The sequence below is a fragment of the Neopsephotus bourkii genome, unplaced genomic scaffold, assembly GCF_033783945.1.
Source record: "Neopsephotus bourkii isolate Nb327-2 ecotype Australia unplaced genomic scaffold, CSIRO-AGI_Nbou_v1 NB_272, whole genome shotgun sequence".
NCBI classification, from domain to species: Eukaryota; Metazoa; Chordata; class Aves; order Psittaciformes; family Psittacidae; genus Neopsephotus; species Neopsephotus bourkii.
The window spans coordinates 11,647,528-11,663,133 of NW_026900781.1; positions in this window are offsets into that span (position 1 = coordinate 11,647,528).

The window sequence follows — 15,606 nt, forward strand, 5'->3', positions numbered from 1 at the left end:
TGGAAAGCAAGTACACATGGGGAATACATCTAATAAAAGCTGCTCTGGCAGATGAGAACTGGAGGAGGAACAAAATTAGTGCCTCCTCGCCCAAGCTGCTGCTGCTACTTTTGGACTGTTTCATGGAAGACATGAATTTGATTCATTTCCAAAGGCAGCTTGGAAACTCCAGGCAGCAGAGGAAGGGACTCCCAGTGGACTTTGCTGTTTTTTTCTGAATGCTTTGCACTTGGGTGAAATGCAGTGTCACTTCTTGGGTCATTGCTGGGGGGAAGGTTGGTGTGTGGGGACTGACCCTCCAATCCTCAGTTTGAGAGTGATTCTGGAGCCTCAGCACCTTGTAACACATAGAACTTCAGGCAGGGCTGGGGAACTTGCAGTCCCTGCTGTGGGCACCTCAGTTAAAAGGAAATCTCCCTTTAATTTCCAGACAGAATAGATGCAAACTGTGTATCTGAGAAGCCTCTGTCTTCCCACTAATGGCCAAGGTCTCCTTGACCTCTCCATGGCTGCCTCCAGCACTAAGCTGGGTAGTTAGCATTGTTTTAGTCCCTCCAGGTTTCCCTCCCTCCCTTCAAGACTAAAGGTAGTTGCTGAAGACTGTGCTGCTCATTTGTTCAACAAAATTACACACTTTTATCCACTTTCAATTTGAAGCATGTATGTTAAGGTGGTTAGAAACTGAATCTTTTACCTAGGTGTAAATAACTCATGTGAGGGCTGGGCTGCGCACTGGTAAGAGTAGGGAGAGCATGGTTCAGTGAGTGCTCTGAGAGTAATTTGACAGCTCTGATGGGAAACAATAATGGGGAGGAAGAGACAGTAATCAGTGAATCAATCCACTTGTTTAAAAATACCTCCTCTTTTGTGGCTTTGGTTACAAGAATGTTTTGTGGGAAACAGAAAAAAAGGCATTAGTAGTTGTTTTAAACAGGCCATGTTCTAATTTTGCATTTCACAAAGTCTCGTGAACCTCTGAGCAAGAGAATTTCCACCCATGTATGTGCTGGGAGAAGAGAGAGGGCTGATGAGCAGCAGATATGTTAAGCAAGCAATTGCAATTAAAGAAGCAGGAGCTTCTGTGCATGGTGCTCGATTGTGGTTAAGGAGTACATTTGTCTGAGAAGGGACAGGATGAGACACTAGAAACTCCATTTTAACAGAACCTACCAAGATGGTGACTGAAGGAAATATTTGACTATGAAATTGTGAGTAAAGGCATTTTCTCCTGGGAAATGGTAACAAATACAGTTGTGCTTCCACCACCTAGAGTAAAGCCTGCACAGCAAAGAGGACTTCCTACCTGTGCATGATCCCATAGGCTCTGTGCTTCACCACACTGCATGTCCTGGCTTCCCAGAGGGCTCGTCAGCTAGGGTGCCTCCAGGTCTGAGTGCACAGAGCCAGGCCAGAGCTAAGCTAATGACCCTATCCAGCTCAAGCTGAGCTGAGCACAGAGCTATGGCATGGTTTACTGGTGTACCCTAGGGAACTGGGAGCCTATAGTAGCATTGAACTGACTGCTACTATTGAACATGTTCTGCTTGGGAGAGGATTAGTCTGAAAACCTGGAGGGAAAGCTTTAAACATTGAGTGCAATCCTAAGATAAGCCTTTAATGTGCATTTTGACATTCAGAAGTCAACGATGCTTTGGGCAGTTTTGCTTTTTAGCCACCCTTCAGAGGCGGGTGATCAATATTCTTGGTCTGTCACATGTTGTTGCAGCTCAGGAAACAGGAGCTTCACATTTCAGGGATGATTTTTATCAGGCCCTGCAGATGCAAAGTCATAGCAGCCAGAAAAAGGAAGATCTCTGTTATGGTGTATGTTCCCTTCCACCTGTCAGTAATAATTAGATGTGAGGAGATTTTAATGAATATCACATTCTAGAGAGGGGTAACTTAGGTATTTGAACACAACTACTGATAGAGTATAGCCTAATCTTAAGGTTTCAGAAGAACTTGCAGCAAGGTGGTATGTTTAAAATCCTCCTGGCATCTGATTGCTTGAACAATAAACGTGACAGCTCTTTGACTTCTAGAGACGTCTGCTGTGATGGTCTTTGAAAGTATCACAGAAACCATATGAAGAAGAAAGGCTCGCAGTCATTGTGTGACTTTGGCTTGTCATCAAATTTCTCTTTTTCCTACAGTCTCCTAGAGCTTTGCACCAATGATTCGCAGTTTCTGCTACTATTGGTGTGTTGGACAGTCATGATGCATGCTTGTTAAGAGGTGAACAGTCATAACAGATAACCTGATCTCAATGGGCTTTGTAGTGGCCTGGCTCAGTGAAAAGCATCATGTTTTTAGAGGAAAGCTAAGCAAGGCTTTGATCTTGTTCTGCTGGTTTCCTATCACAAAGGGCATGAGGGAACAGCTCTACAAGCAAACAGCAGTGCCTGTGGGAGATGGAAGGAAAATTAGGTGGGACTTTCAGGAACTGTGTAAGTTTCCTGATAAAGATACAGTGAGGTAGAGTTAAGCTTTTGTTCTGGATTTTCTGAGAGGGCAGAAAAGATGGCTAATACTGTGTGTAAACAGAGAGGTGAAAGAAAGACTCTTCTTTGAGAATTACATTGACTACTGTAACTTAATGCACCAAAAAGAAAAGAATAATATGAAAAATGAAAACACAGTGACTAACCAAGCTGATGGTTTCAGACCAGAGCGTATAGACAAACTGGCTCCTAGTCAACTGTACTTGGCAGTATCATGGTTACAGCACTGTTGTAATACCTGTAGTGAGGACCAGGAATATGAGGAAAGCATGAATGCATCAGTAGAGAAGTTTGGGCCCAACACTGTTTAATATCTTCATAAGTGATCTGGAAGATGGGATCAAGCGTACCCTGACCAAGTTTGCCAATGGTACCAAACTGACCAGGGAGTGGACACTTTGGAAGAGAGAGTCATCCTGAAGGATGACCTGGATAGGCTGTAAGAGTGAAATAGCAAGAACTTTATGAAGTTCAGCAAGGACAAGTGTAAGGTTTTACAGCTGGGAAAACACAATCCAAGAATACAGCACAGGCTAAGATCGATCTGGTTGGGGAGCAGCTCTGTGGAAAGGGACCTGGGGTTCCTGGTGGACAACAAGCTCAATGTGGGTGAACAGTGGGCAGCTGTGGTGAAGAAAGTCATGAGGTTGCTGGGTTGCATTAACAAGAGCATCGACAGCAGAGATAAAGAAGTCATCATCCCACTCAGTGCTTCTTAGGCCACACCCTTTTACAATGAATCCTATGGGGAAAACAGGGGTGATGGGCACAAGTTACTCCCAGGGAAATTCTAACTGAAACACAGGAGGAAAGTTGTCCTCAATGAGAACAATCAGCCACTGGAACAATTTCCCCATGGAAGTGGTGGATTCCCTAACACTGGACACTTTTAAGGTTCAGCTAGGCAGGGTACTGGGATATCTTGTCTAGACTTTGCTTTTGCCAAGAAAGGTTGGACCGGATGATCCTTGGGGTCCCTTCCACCTGGAATTCTATGTTTCTATGATGAGATTTAGGACTTGCAGACTTAGACTACACGAGACCGTGCTGACATGTGATGTTCTCCTGACCAGTGGGAAGTTAAGCACAGATTTCCATTCTTTGTACTGACGTTTTGTACTTTAAAGTCCTATCTACACAGAGTGGTGAAAGGAAGCCATAAAATGTAGCTGGAAGATGATGTTGCAGGTGGACAACTTCTGCTCCCTTAAGCTCTGAGGAGGTTCATTAAAGTATGTGCTGAGCTGAACAGGTTTTTCTTAGTTCTGCAGTTATAATAGCCTTGCTTGTGTTGTTAGTGACACATCCCATGGCACTGGAGGCACCTATACTTGTCAATCCTGTGCACTGTAGCTGCTTTGTGCCTTCACAAACTGAAGACAGAGGTGACACTCTGCTGGTACCACTCTATCGCTTTTCTGTGCTGGAACACCCTGTTCTGCCCTACAGACCTTCCTTGAAAGGCCTTTGTGCTCTGGAAATGTGAGCTAGCATTTTAAAGTATAAATTTATAGATTCTGAGTTCCCAAGAGGATCCTTTAAACTTCTGGCAAACATCAAAATTATGGGAACTTGGTTCAAGGGGACCTTTGAGGGAAGAGGAAAGAACTGATCCCAAGCAAAGCTGGAGCAGCCCTTGTAACATGGGTTCACAAATGAGCCTTGGGCAGCAATAATGATGTTCTTGAGTTCCCTGTTGTTTATTTTATTCCCCTAATGAGGACAGCTTGTACTGCTGCTTCTCCAGCAACATCATAGGATCATCATTTGCCTTGCAAAAAAATTAAGCACCAGCCCTTGAAGCTCTCAGAGTCCTTAATAGAGAGGACTTTATCTGACTGTCTGATGTGGAAATGCACACCTATACCAAACATATGATCACTGGAGTATCTAGTCACTGCTTTTTCTAATATATTGAGATACATTATACATTAAATGGATCTTGGTCTAGGTTTCAGGCTGGAGCTTAGGTGGGTAGGGAACAACATCACTGAAGCTGTGTCCTGGGACTGCCATTAGTAATATGCTGCTACCAGTGCTGTGGAGACTTGGAAGTAACCAGGCCAGTAAACTCCTGACCTGAGAGATGCCTCAGAAGCCTAGATACATGTGCCATTTTATATGGGGCATTTACCATTTCTCAAGCAGCACTGTGCCAGCAGGGAATTTTGTCCACATCCCTTTAAATGCCTCTGTCTGTCCTTTTCAAAAAGTCTTTTAAAAAGTCATTGCCTTGCAGCTGGGGAGGGAAGCCTCATAATTCACAGCTGCTCAGGCAGCATAGCAGCAGGCAGCCCCTTGCATTGGCAGGGCCAGGATTGTCTGTCCCTGTGCAACAGGCAGCTCCTGGCCCGGACACTTTACCCCAGTGAAGCCAGTGGGAAACTCCTCCTGAGCTCCGTGACAGCAGGATCTGGCTTTCGGTGCTTTGAGTAGCAGTTTGTTAAGGCCACCAAGTGGCTTTTTCTTCTTCCCTCCTCCACCCATCCTCTTCTCAAGGCACTGCAGCACTGGCATGGAGCAAAGGCTAACATAGTAACAAAGGGATGGAACAGGATTTTGCCTTACGTAAGATGAAGCCACATTGCTTCTCTACTTCTCATACCATTGCACTATCACAAATAAACTCTCCCAGCTGCAAGGACTAAACACCCGTGAAAGAAAAAGGGTTAAAGAAGCTTTAAAAAAGAATCTAGAAGCTTTGACAATATGCTCTTTACAGAAACCACTGGATGCTTCTCAAGCATAGGAGCTGGTGAGCTCTGCAGGGGGATTGTGGAGGCCTTTTGAGTTTGGTAGGTCTGAATATCCAGAGGTGATAATAAGGAGTGATGAATTGCCCCATGATGGGCCTGAGGTGCTGCAGGAAAACCAGTGGCATGTCATCCATGCTGTCTTGCTCAGACCAGTAACACATGGTGCCTTCCCACCAATCACAGCCAGAACTGCGTTTGCTGTAAGCAATCACGACAGACAGTTTTGGGGGGTTTGTTTTTAAAAGGTACTGTGTTTTTTGATGCAATCCCCTCGCCAAAAGGAAAACAACCCATGAATTATGTAACAAAACAAGCAGTGCAAAGTGGGTGACGGAGCTTCTTGGTGTTTGCTAGCATGCAGTGCCTTCAGCAGCAGCGCGTGGCTAGGCTTGCATCACCGGCATTGTGAGAAACTTGATTTTGGTTCAGGAGGGAAGCATTCGCCCATGCTGGTAAGTCACCCTTCAGAGTACCCTTCCTGTTCATGCTAACCAAGGTAGCCATGCATGCAGAGATCTCTCTCTTTTTTCACCATCAGAAAAGAGCCGCCTGGTACAAAAGTTCATGAGATCGGCCATCCAGGCTGCATCGGCTGTCAACAGTCGCTGCAGCTGTTAACTCCTAGGAGGCACTGAGGGACAGCATCAACTGCCAGGCGCAGTTCAGAGTGCTCGGGTGGAACAAAGCGAGGTGGACGATGTGTTTAAAGGGGGAGATTTTCCTATGTCACTAAAAGGAAAGTGGCACCCCAGCACCACTGAGGATTTCCCACCCTACCTTTGCAAATCTCCTGTTGTGGCCAGCATGCTTTGCTTATGCCCCGGCAAAGCCAGTAGTATAAAACCAATTGCTCCCCATAGGAAGCCCTCTGCAGGGCTTTTCCAGTTCTCCCTGGCAGCACCTACACAGACTAACACCTGGTGTATGACTTTTCTCCTACCACAGCTTCACTGGGTCCCAAATGCTATTCTCCTGACAGGACCACTGGTGGATGCTACAATTACTATGGTCCTCCTTCATGCACTGATACCAGAAGCTGCTGTGATCTAGAGTGGAGAAAGGTAGGAGGAGATATAATAACCAATGGTCACTATAATTTCTCATATTCATTGTTCAGGGAGACATTTCCAAAGCAGACAGAATGTTGTGAAGTTTCCTCCTGACTTCTGGCAACATTTTAGCTCTTGTGTATTTCCCCTCACATTTAGTAGTTTTATCCTTCATCATCCAGATGTTTGTTTGCTCCTTCCAGACTCTGTATGCTTTCAGCATGTATGAAAATACGGCTGTATAAGCGCTGTGCCATTGGGCTCTCCAAGGAAGGCGAAGCATCCTTAAACCTCCCTCCATCAGAAGCATGCCTCGCAGCCAGCTGAGGACCAATGCAGCCATTGCTCTCCCCCAGCAATAGCCTGCTGTTTGGAGAGCACCTGCACCTCCAGCTTCTACCTCTTCCTTGGCAGGTTGCATGTGGCTGGCTCCAGTGCGGAGCACAGTGCAAAGTGAGCACTGAAGAGCGCTGCTACAGTCTCCTTGTTCCACTGGGCCCTGTGCCTGGGGAGATAAAGCATCAGTGAGGAGGAGAAGTCAGGTTACACTGCCCCTTCTGCCCTACACCACGGTACCAAAAGATGCTCTAGTCCAAAAGACACTGATATCCCGGGAGCAATAGGTTAGTGTAAGCAATTTATTAACCCTTTGTAATGTCAAGCACTCTCCATGCTCCCACTATCTCTCATTTACAAGGCCTTGCCTTCCTGTCAAGGAGGACTGTAACACAGACATCCCAGTTGTCACAGGACTGAAGAAGGATGACTTCCCCCCTGAAGGAGCTTGCACCAAAGACTAACCTAGGGCAGCTGAGGATCCAGTGGTTCATCTGGCACTGTATTGTAAAGTGATGTTTGATTGAAGTTGATGAAGGCCTTTCATGTTATTCGAACTTCCAGAAAGCATGGTTTATGTACGTGCTAGACTGATCAGTGATAGCAAGAGAAATTCTGACTGGATGTACTTGCTATTCCCTGCTCTAACCCTCCACTGAAATCCTTGTTTGCAAAGACTTGTTTCCTTTTCAATCGCTCTTCTGCACATCTAATAGGACTGACCCACTTCTTTTCAAAGTGAAGTACATACTACTGTACATTCATTTAGGGCTCACATTCACTCTCTCTAGATTACAGCCAAACTTGCATTGTGCTGCTGTGAACGACGAGTCAGGTCTCTCCTCAACAGCAAAACACAGGCAGGTTATTTGTGTTGCTGCCTGAGGAAGAGCAATTAATAAGTGGATTTTTTTTCTTTAACTAGTTTAGATTATAGCTCCTTTTGCTCACTAAATATTTGTCCTCTGAGGCTGCGAGTTCCCTTTTTGTCTGTCGAAAAGAAGAAGGTAACACAAACTGCTAGACCATCACCACCACCTCCTTCTCACAACCATCTGCATCTCATCACCATCTGCTCAGTAAGTCCAGGCTGAGGATTTACCCCTCGCTAATCAAAATAGGATGAAACCAAATCATGTTTGAAATTATACAGGGTATGCTATACCTATGGTCTCTGAAACATCTCCTTCCATGGGAATGTATGTGGCACAAGTGATTTCCACTTTGCAATGGCCACAGACAACAGGAAACCCTCACAGTTTCTTTAAAGCAGTGAAATCTCAGCAACAGCCACATCTATGGTTTTTGTGAAACTTTCCAAAGCTCCCTCCCTTCCAAGTTCTTTTCTCTATCATTTAAATTCCTGTTTTGCATTGCTTTTCACAAAGATGCTCAAAAGGACAGAAAACCCAGACAGTTTTATACTTGAGAATTGCCGTAGGAAGTGGGAGCAGAATGGGCAATACGTGTACAGCAGAGGTCTAGGGTTTTTTAATGTTCAGTGTTTAGTTTTCAGTGATTTTTCTTGTTGCATCACCCTAGTCCTTTCCCTCTCCAAGTCATTTTCTGATTTAACTGGGCTCCCTGCAGATCAGTTTCTTTGAAGTAGAACCTCAAACCCAAAACCAAGTTGATCATTTGAACCTGGGAAACGATGTGGGTTTGAACTTGGATATAAATTGGCCCAGTAACAGTACTTACATTATGCTGGTATGAAAGCCAGCAAAGATTGGTTAAAGCAAAAATTCTTCAGAGTGGTCACATCAGCAGCTTCCCTTCCCCTGGGCATGGATATCTCACAGCATTCCCCCAGAATGTCTAACACTTGGGCTGTCATCCAGCCACCGGTTCTTGACAAGATCAAAATGTGCCAGGAATCAACCAACCTGCCAGCCAGTGCTTTGTGCTCCCCAGATACCTGGAAATTCACTTCTTCCTTGCTGGAGGAAAGGATTCAAGACAGTGATCTCAGGGGTCTCACCCCATTCCATGCACCCAAGTGGCAACCACCCCATCACTGGATGCATCCTTTTCCTACTCCTGCAACAGCCGATCTGGCCCTTTCCCTCTGTGTCCCACACTCCAAAAAGGGAGTTTTTCTGAGGGAGTGCATCAATTCAGCCTTTACCTTGTTCTTCATTGTAACAAATCATATTTAGATTTGGTACCACCTCTGGAGCAGTCCCACTTCTCCACACTGGTGAAGTACCTTTCCTAGATTGACTTAACTACTGATCAAAATGCAGTAAGTGGGTTTTGTTAGTCATGTTTGGGATGTTGTCTTGGTTTCAGCAGTAGCAGTCATTTTTCTCCTTCTTAGTAGCTGGTGCAGTGCTGTGTTTTTGACTCTCAGCCTGGGAACAGCGCTGATAACACTGATGGTTTTAGTTGTTGCTCAGTAATGTTTAGTCTGACCAAGGACTTTCTGAGTCTCATGCTCTGTCAGGGAGGTGGGAAGCCAGGAGGAAGCAGAGACAGGACACCTGACCCAAACTAACCAAAGAGGTATTCCATACCACAGCATGTCATGCCCAGGATGTAAACTGAGAGTTACTCAGAAGGGTTAAATTCACTGCTCAGTCGGGCTGGGTATTGGTCAGCGGGTGGTGAGCAGTTGTATTCTCTTCCCTTGTTATTTCCCTTACCATTATTATTATTGGTGGTAGCAGCAGTGGTTTGTGTTATACCTTAGTTACTGGACTGTTCTTATCTCAACCTGTGGGAGTTACATTCTTTCGATTCTCTTCCCCATCCCTCCAGGAGCTGGGGGTGGGGGGGTGGGGGCGTGGAGTGAGCGAGCGGGCTGCGTGGGTCTGAGTTACTGACTGCACTTTAAACCACAACAGATGTCTTTGGGTGCAGTGTCTAAATTTCATTTATGGGAAATGCTCTGAGGATAACATAACTGAAGAATCATTTGGGTTGGAAGGGACCTTAAAGATCATCTAGTTCCAATGCCCCTGCCCTGGGCAGGAAGAGCTCCCACTAGACCAAGTTGCTCAAAGCCTCATCCAACCTGGCCTTGAATCAACCTTGTAATGCTTGGACTGGTAACAAGCAGGCCATGATCCAGAGCTGCCTTGTGGCCTTTCAAGGAGTGTAGAATGAGGTTTAAAAAGTAAGTACTTTTTGGCAAAATTGGCATTGTCACCAGCACCCTGCGAAACACAGGCATGTGAACATGCGTACAGACACACAAAATCCAAGGTTCTGCTCCCTTACAAAATGAATCAAGCTTAGAGCACCCCAAGAGTAAAGCCAGCTCTTGCCATTACTTTTAGACTGGAAATGTTCATGCTTTGTGGTCCTGGATGGCTACATCAGGTGGTCCAGATGAAGAAGCACTACCAAGCTCCTATCCTTCATATTCCTCTTTGGTTGGTCCTCTGGCTTCCGAAAGGAAAATCCCTTCTTTACTACTTGATTTCCCTTTCTGCCTCTCAGAGCACTTGGTGTTTCCCTCAGATGGCAGTGGTGTTAACTAATTACCTCTCGTACCTGTAATAGGAAAAATACACTTTAGAAATCCTCCAGCAGCATTTGCCCTTAAGGACATGCGATCTTAAAATGGATGTATCCAGGTCATACAGCTTTTCACACACTCCTGCATATTGAAGAATATGGTCCATAATTCCAAACATGAGTTATTCCTAATTTCAGAAATCTGCTTGTAAGACACACTCTGCTTGCATTTCCTTTCCCAGTCAGCATGAGGAGTGTTGGAAAGCATCAGAAGCCCATCATGAAAGGGCTGTTCAGCTGTACCCCTCCAGATCCCAGCTCCACAGTTCAGCGTGGCATTTGGGAAAATGGAAATGTTATTGGGCTACTGGTGGGAAGAGAGTTAATAATGATCCAAGAATAACCAGAGATCCCTGAAACCATGTGGAAAGATAAATAAGATGGGGGGAAAATGAAAAAGACATTGTGGAAACACCTCTGATTTAGGTGCAAGTATATTGATTATATTATCATCAGAAGAATCTCCAGCATCCGGCAGACCGTGTTGCTGCCAGTGGAGCATTCACTGCCAGCAGTATGACGTAGGAATAAGGCCATTTGAACATTTGGCATTTGAACTTCTCCAAATGGCAGAGGGTGAGAATATGACCTTGCAGACAACTCATATTCTTGACATAATATGGGAGCATGCCCGTATTCAGATGGGCATGCTCCTCTCCTCCCCAGAGCAGGGACACTTCTTTAGTAAGATATGCACCTCTATGTCGGATGATACCTGGTGGAACTAAGCTTAATGAAAACCCAATTGGTTATTCTTCCATATGAGCTCAATTTACCACTGGTTGTCTTTGGATTTTAGCACTAATGCAGTGAGTTTATCAGTGGCAATTCCGAATCTGCATTTCCATTGCTTCAATAAACAACACTGCTCATGAATCTGTAATTGTGAAAGTTCTCATTGAACGTAACCGGTTGTAGAATGTGGAACTGGTTATAATCATAAATTAAGCCTGGCTGCATCCAGCCCTTCTGATCTCTGAAGACTGGCTGGAATGCAAGGGAGTTTGTTTTCTGCTGAATTTCTATGCTCTTAATGCAACAGACATTGATGGTATGACCTTTCCCTTCAGGTGCCTGATGGGATTTGAGTGCCTTGGGCCGCAGCTGGCAGGGTGGCGATGCTGACACTGCTGAAGCCTTTCATCCCCCAGTTCCAGCAACACAGCCCTTCAGTGCCTGTTTTATGAAACAAACTCCATCAGCCCAGCACTCGTTGTCCAAGGGCCTGCTGCTCGCCCAGAAGAGCCTCCTTCCCAAGGAGTGGGACGTCCATAAGAATTTTGCTGTTGGTTTGAAGAGCTGAAGGTGTCAACCCAGGGTTTCTAAGCTGGCCTGGCAACCCAGCACTGGGGAAGAGCACTTTGCTGCTTCTGCACTGTGTTGGTTGGATGCACACACCAACCTTTTCTCTTCAAAGCGGAGAAAGGCTATTTAAGTCCGAGGCACAGGCTGATGTACGGAGGCATGATGGCAGCCTCATGAAAGGCAGTTTGAAATATTCTTGGGTACTAAGCAGAGGGGAAGTACGTGAAAAGAAAAAACACTGAACACTGAATCCACCCAAAGTAATCACAATTGGACTGTGCAATGTTTCTGCTTAAAAGGATGTGGCCATACTCACTGGTTTGCTTTATTTCTAATAGTTTAAAATGACTGTGTAATTAGTAATATGGAAGTTATATGATTGATAGGCTAATAACTGTTTCAGGAGTCACTATTTTAAATGGAGGAGCTTGCAAATACCCTCCCCAAAATCAGAAGAGAATGCTTATGACAGCAGAAGTTACCACAACAGAGGATGCTTAAAATTGCCTGTTGCAACTCATGTGAGACTTGCTTACAGAGTGAGTCCTTTGCTGGAATAAGTCAAGGTAATTGGGAATCTCACCCAAATTTCCGTGGTGTATCTGAATTCCATCAATGCCATCTATGGCATGAAGATCTTTCTGTTGTGTGACTTGTGAACTCAAGTAGAATTGTTGATTGAAGCATGGGGTTGCGAGGCTTTAATAGTACCACTTCTTGGGGTCTGAGTTGGGCTTCTGTCTTGGGCAGTGGAGGGCATAATCTCACGGGGACTTGCAACCAGGAGTTTGCAAGGACTCCTAAGGGAAGAAGGCACTCAGTGGAAACCAGTGCCAGTAGCAAGGTGCCGAGTCCTCAAACATCTCTCAAGGAAGAAGTTTTGGGGCAGCTAAAGATGTAGGAAGGCAGCTGTGGGCTTTTCAAAACCACTTCTAGGGGCTTGACCCACTTCTGAAAATGCATGTACCAATGTCACTTGTCAAGGGCTTCAGCAAAAGCTGTACTGGGTTTCCAAAGAGCCCTGGTCACGGGTCTTCACCCAAGGATAGAACTGGACAGCTGGGGACAGAGCCCACTCACTGCTGCACTTCTGCTCACTGGTGGGTCTGCCCTGGGATGCAGTGAGTATGCAGGGATCGGACCTTTACTGCCCACTGGGACCTGCCACTGCAAGCACATTCCTACCGGCGCTGCAGGCAGCTCTATGTCCAGTGTAACCAGCACAGCCCTCCCAGTGCAAGAGTGTTTAATATGTCTGCCCTTTGGTTCAGCACTGCACCTTTCAGTAGGGACCCATTTCAGAGAGCCCCTGGCAGCTGGTCTGAGCTGACATCTCTCTTTGCTTTTCTGCCTTGGGTGCAATTCCCAGGTGAGTCAGCTGGGACTTCAGAAGAGTCTGGTGAAAGCAGAAGCCAGCTTTCTATGTGCTGAGGGTTTGTGAGTGACTGTTGAGAAGAAACAGTCATTTTTCCTGGCATGCCTCTAGTCAGTGTGACCTTAAGAGTGTGAAAAACAGGGGCCCAGTGGTGACTGCCGTGGTTAAATAGCAGCAAGCGCGCTTTCACAAGAGGCCTTCAGTCATCGACACAGAAAACTTCCATGAAGGCAGTGGGGCTTTTGGGTAAGGTTTGAAGGCTCAGGCACTCACAATGGCGTGGAAATCACTAGAAACAGATGGCTATGTGGTGCTGTAAGTGTTCTGACCACCAGCAAAGCCAGCTAGGGTGGAATTGTCTCTTATCATATGCAAAAAACACCCAACGAAAGTTTACCGCCACGCTGCTGCAGCATTTAATGCAGACATCGCAGTTGTGTTATTGATCAGAGTTTTCTATTTTACAGACCAAAATGGTGGGCCCCCATTTTTTTAATTAATAATTCTCATTTCCTGCTTAAATGGAAATGGCTGATGTCCAGAAACCCCAAGTAACGAAGTCAACAAAGCTAATTAGATTTGCATGTCTTGCTCATGAGAAGTCTAACTTGCAAAGGCCGAGTGTGCATGCAGGGATCTGGCTTTAAGCATCCTCTCTGACATTTAGGCAACTGGAGATAGCTTTCTAATAGAGTTCTTGCTGCACAAGGACAGTAACCAGCCACCCAGCCAGGTAGTTTTCCACGTATGTATGTTCTGGGTTTTTTATGATAGACTTACTCCTCTCTTAAAGATTTCTGAATGTGTAACCCATCTACACATGGATTTCTTTGGACAAGAACAGCTACTCTGGGTTTTGGTTTTGTGATTTTGTTTTTTTTTTCCTTTGAAGGATTTTGACCTAATGCAGATCAAATCTGCACGTTTCACGCTGGCCCAGAATTTGTTGTCTTAGAAGCTGCAAAAGAGAGAAGGCATCAAAAGTGCCCATTTTTATAGTGATATATTTCAAGATGGTTTTATACCTAATGAAGTTACAGTTGGCGCCCTGAGTACCACACAGTCTTGCCCATAGGGATCAAAATTGGATTTTTAGAAAGCCTTTCAGGTGCGTTTTGGTAAAGCTGTGGTTGCTTGCCTTGTTTTATGGTGGCAATCACCTCCAATCTCAAAGATGTATTTTAATGTGTCAAAGGTGCCTTAACTCATGACTGAGAAGATTTCGGATAGGCACTGCCAAATCTTTCTTTAGCGGATGGATGGTATGTTACACACCCGATACCTGAAAACGCCTGCACTTCTCACTTCTCCCTCAAAACGTGGTGATAATTACATTTAAATTTCAGAAGATGGCGTTGAAGATTTGCAATTAATATCCTAAACTCCGCTTGCACCCTCCGCTCCGGCGCCCTGCCAGCACGGTGCGCAATGACTGGTTTCTTGATCTGATACGTTACAGCAGAAAGGATGTGGATGTGTGTTGGAGACGTTCAAACAGAACAACAACAAGAAAGTGCCGTGGCACCAAACACGTGTTTGAAACCCTGAAAGACTTTCATGCGAGCTGGGACCTCGCTCCTCCAAACCTCCTTCCCTGGCTCCCACCACTCTGGGTCAGGAGACTCAGCAGGTGGGCTAGCCAGGGTCACCCACCAGCCAGCCCGGCTCCGGGGGTGGTACCTAACACGGGCTTTCCCGGGGCAGCATCCCCTGAGCGCAGTGGGGGGTGCTACCGGCTGTCCTCGGCTCCGGGTCCCGCCGCCTCGTCGGGGCTCGCTGCCTCCCACCTTACGCCCCGTTTCACGGCCTGCAAAGCACGGGGTGGGGTCGCCAGAGGAGAGCCCGACCCCGCCGGGTTTCCTTCTCCCCAGGGGTGTGTTCTCAAACCCCTCCGCGATCCCGGCTCCATAGCCCGGGCCAAGCCGGGCTGGGTGGCAGGGGGTCCCTGGACGTGGGTGCGCGGCCGGATGCTCCCACCGTCCCCCCGAGCCGAGCCGCCCCGGGGCCCGGCCGGCGCCGTCTACCAAGTTTCTGGTGGGTGTAGCTCGCTGGGTCTTTACAGTAAAAGCCGCCTGGCTCTCACAGGTAGGAGTTTCCCCGGGCTATTTATGTACGTGTGTCTGTCTGTATAGGTTTATAAAAAACCCACCCAACGCGGACGCAGAGAGGGCGCCGGGCTGCGCCCCCCCCGCCCCGCGGCGCCTGTTTACCAGCAACGGGTATGTGTCACTGCCTCAGATGTTTTCCAGCTCACAAACTCCCCGCTCCCCTTCTTCGGCTCCACCTCCGGACCGGGGCCCGCCTTCCCCCCCTCTCCGCCCCCCCCCCGGGCACGACGCCCTCCATCATATAAAGAAACTTCCCGGGGCCGCTGGCCCAGTCGCGGTGCGCCCCGTCTCAGCAGCCGCCTCGGCAGCCAGCGGCCCCTATCCGCTCTCATCTCCGCCACAGAGGTAAGCGCCGGCGGCGGAACACACCGAGTCCCCCCGGGTCCCTCCCCGGCCCCCCGGGCCGCCGCAGCGCTCCGCCCGGCCGGCCACTCCGGCAGAGCGGGACCCGACGGGTCGGGGAAGACAACCAGGGATGGGTGATGCAGGCACCTCGGCTTCCCCCGGGGTGCGCTTCTCCCGCGGCTGTCGGCACCTGAGTGAGCCGTTTGGCTCTGCTAAAATTACTGTTGTAGGATTTCCCCCCTAATTTAAAGCAGAACAGTAATTAATACCTGCCCCGTTTTCTGTTCCCGAGGGGAAGGCGCGCACCAG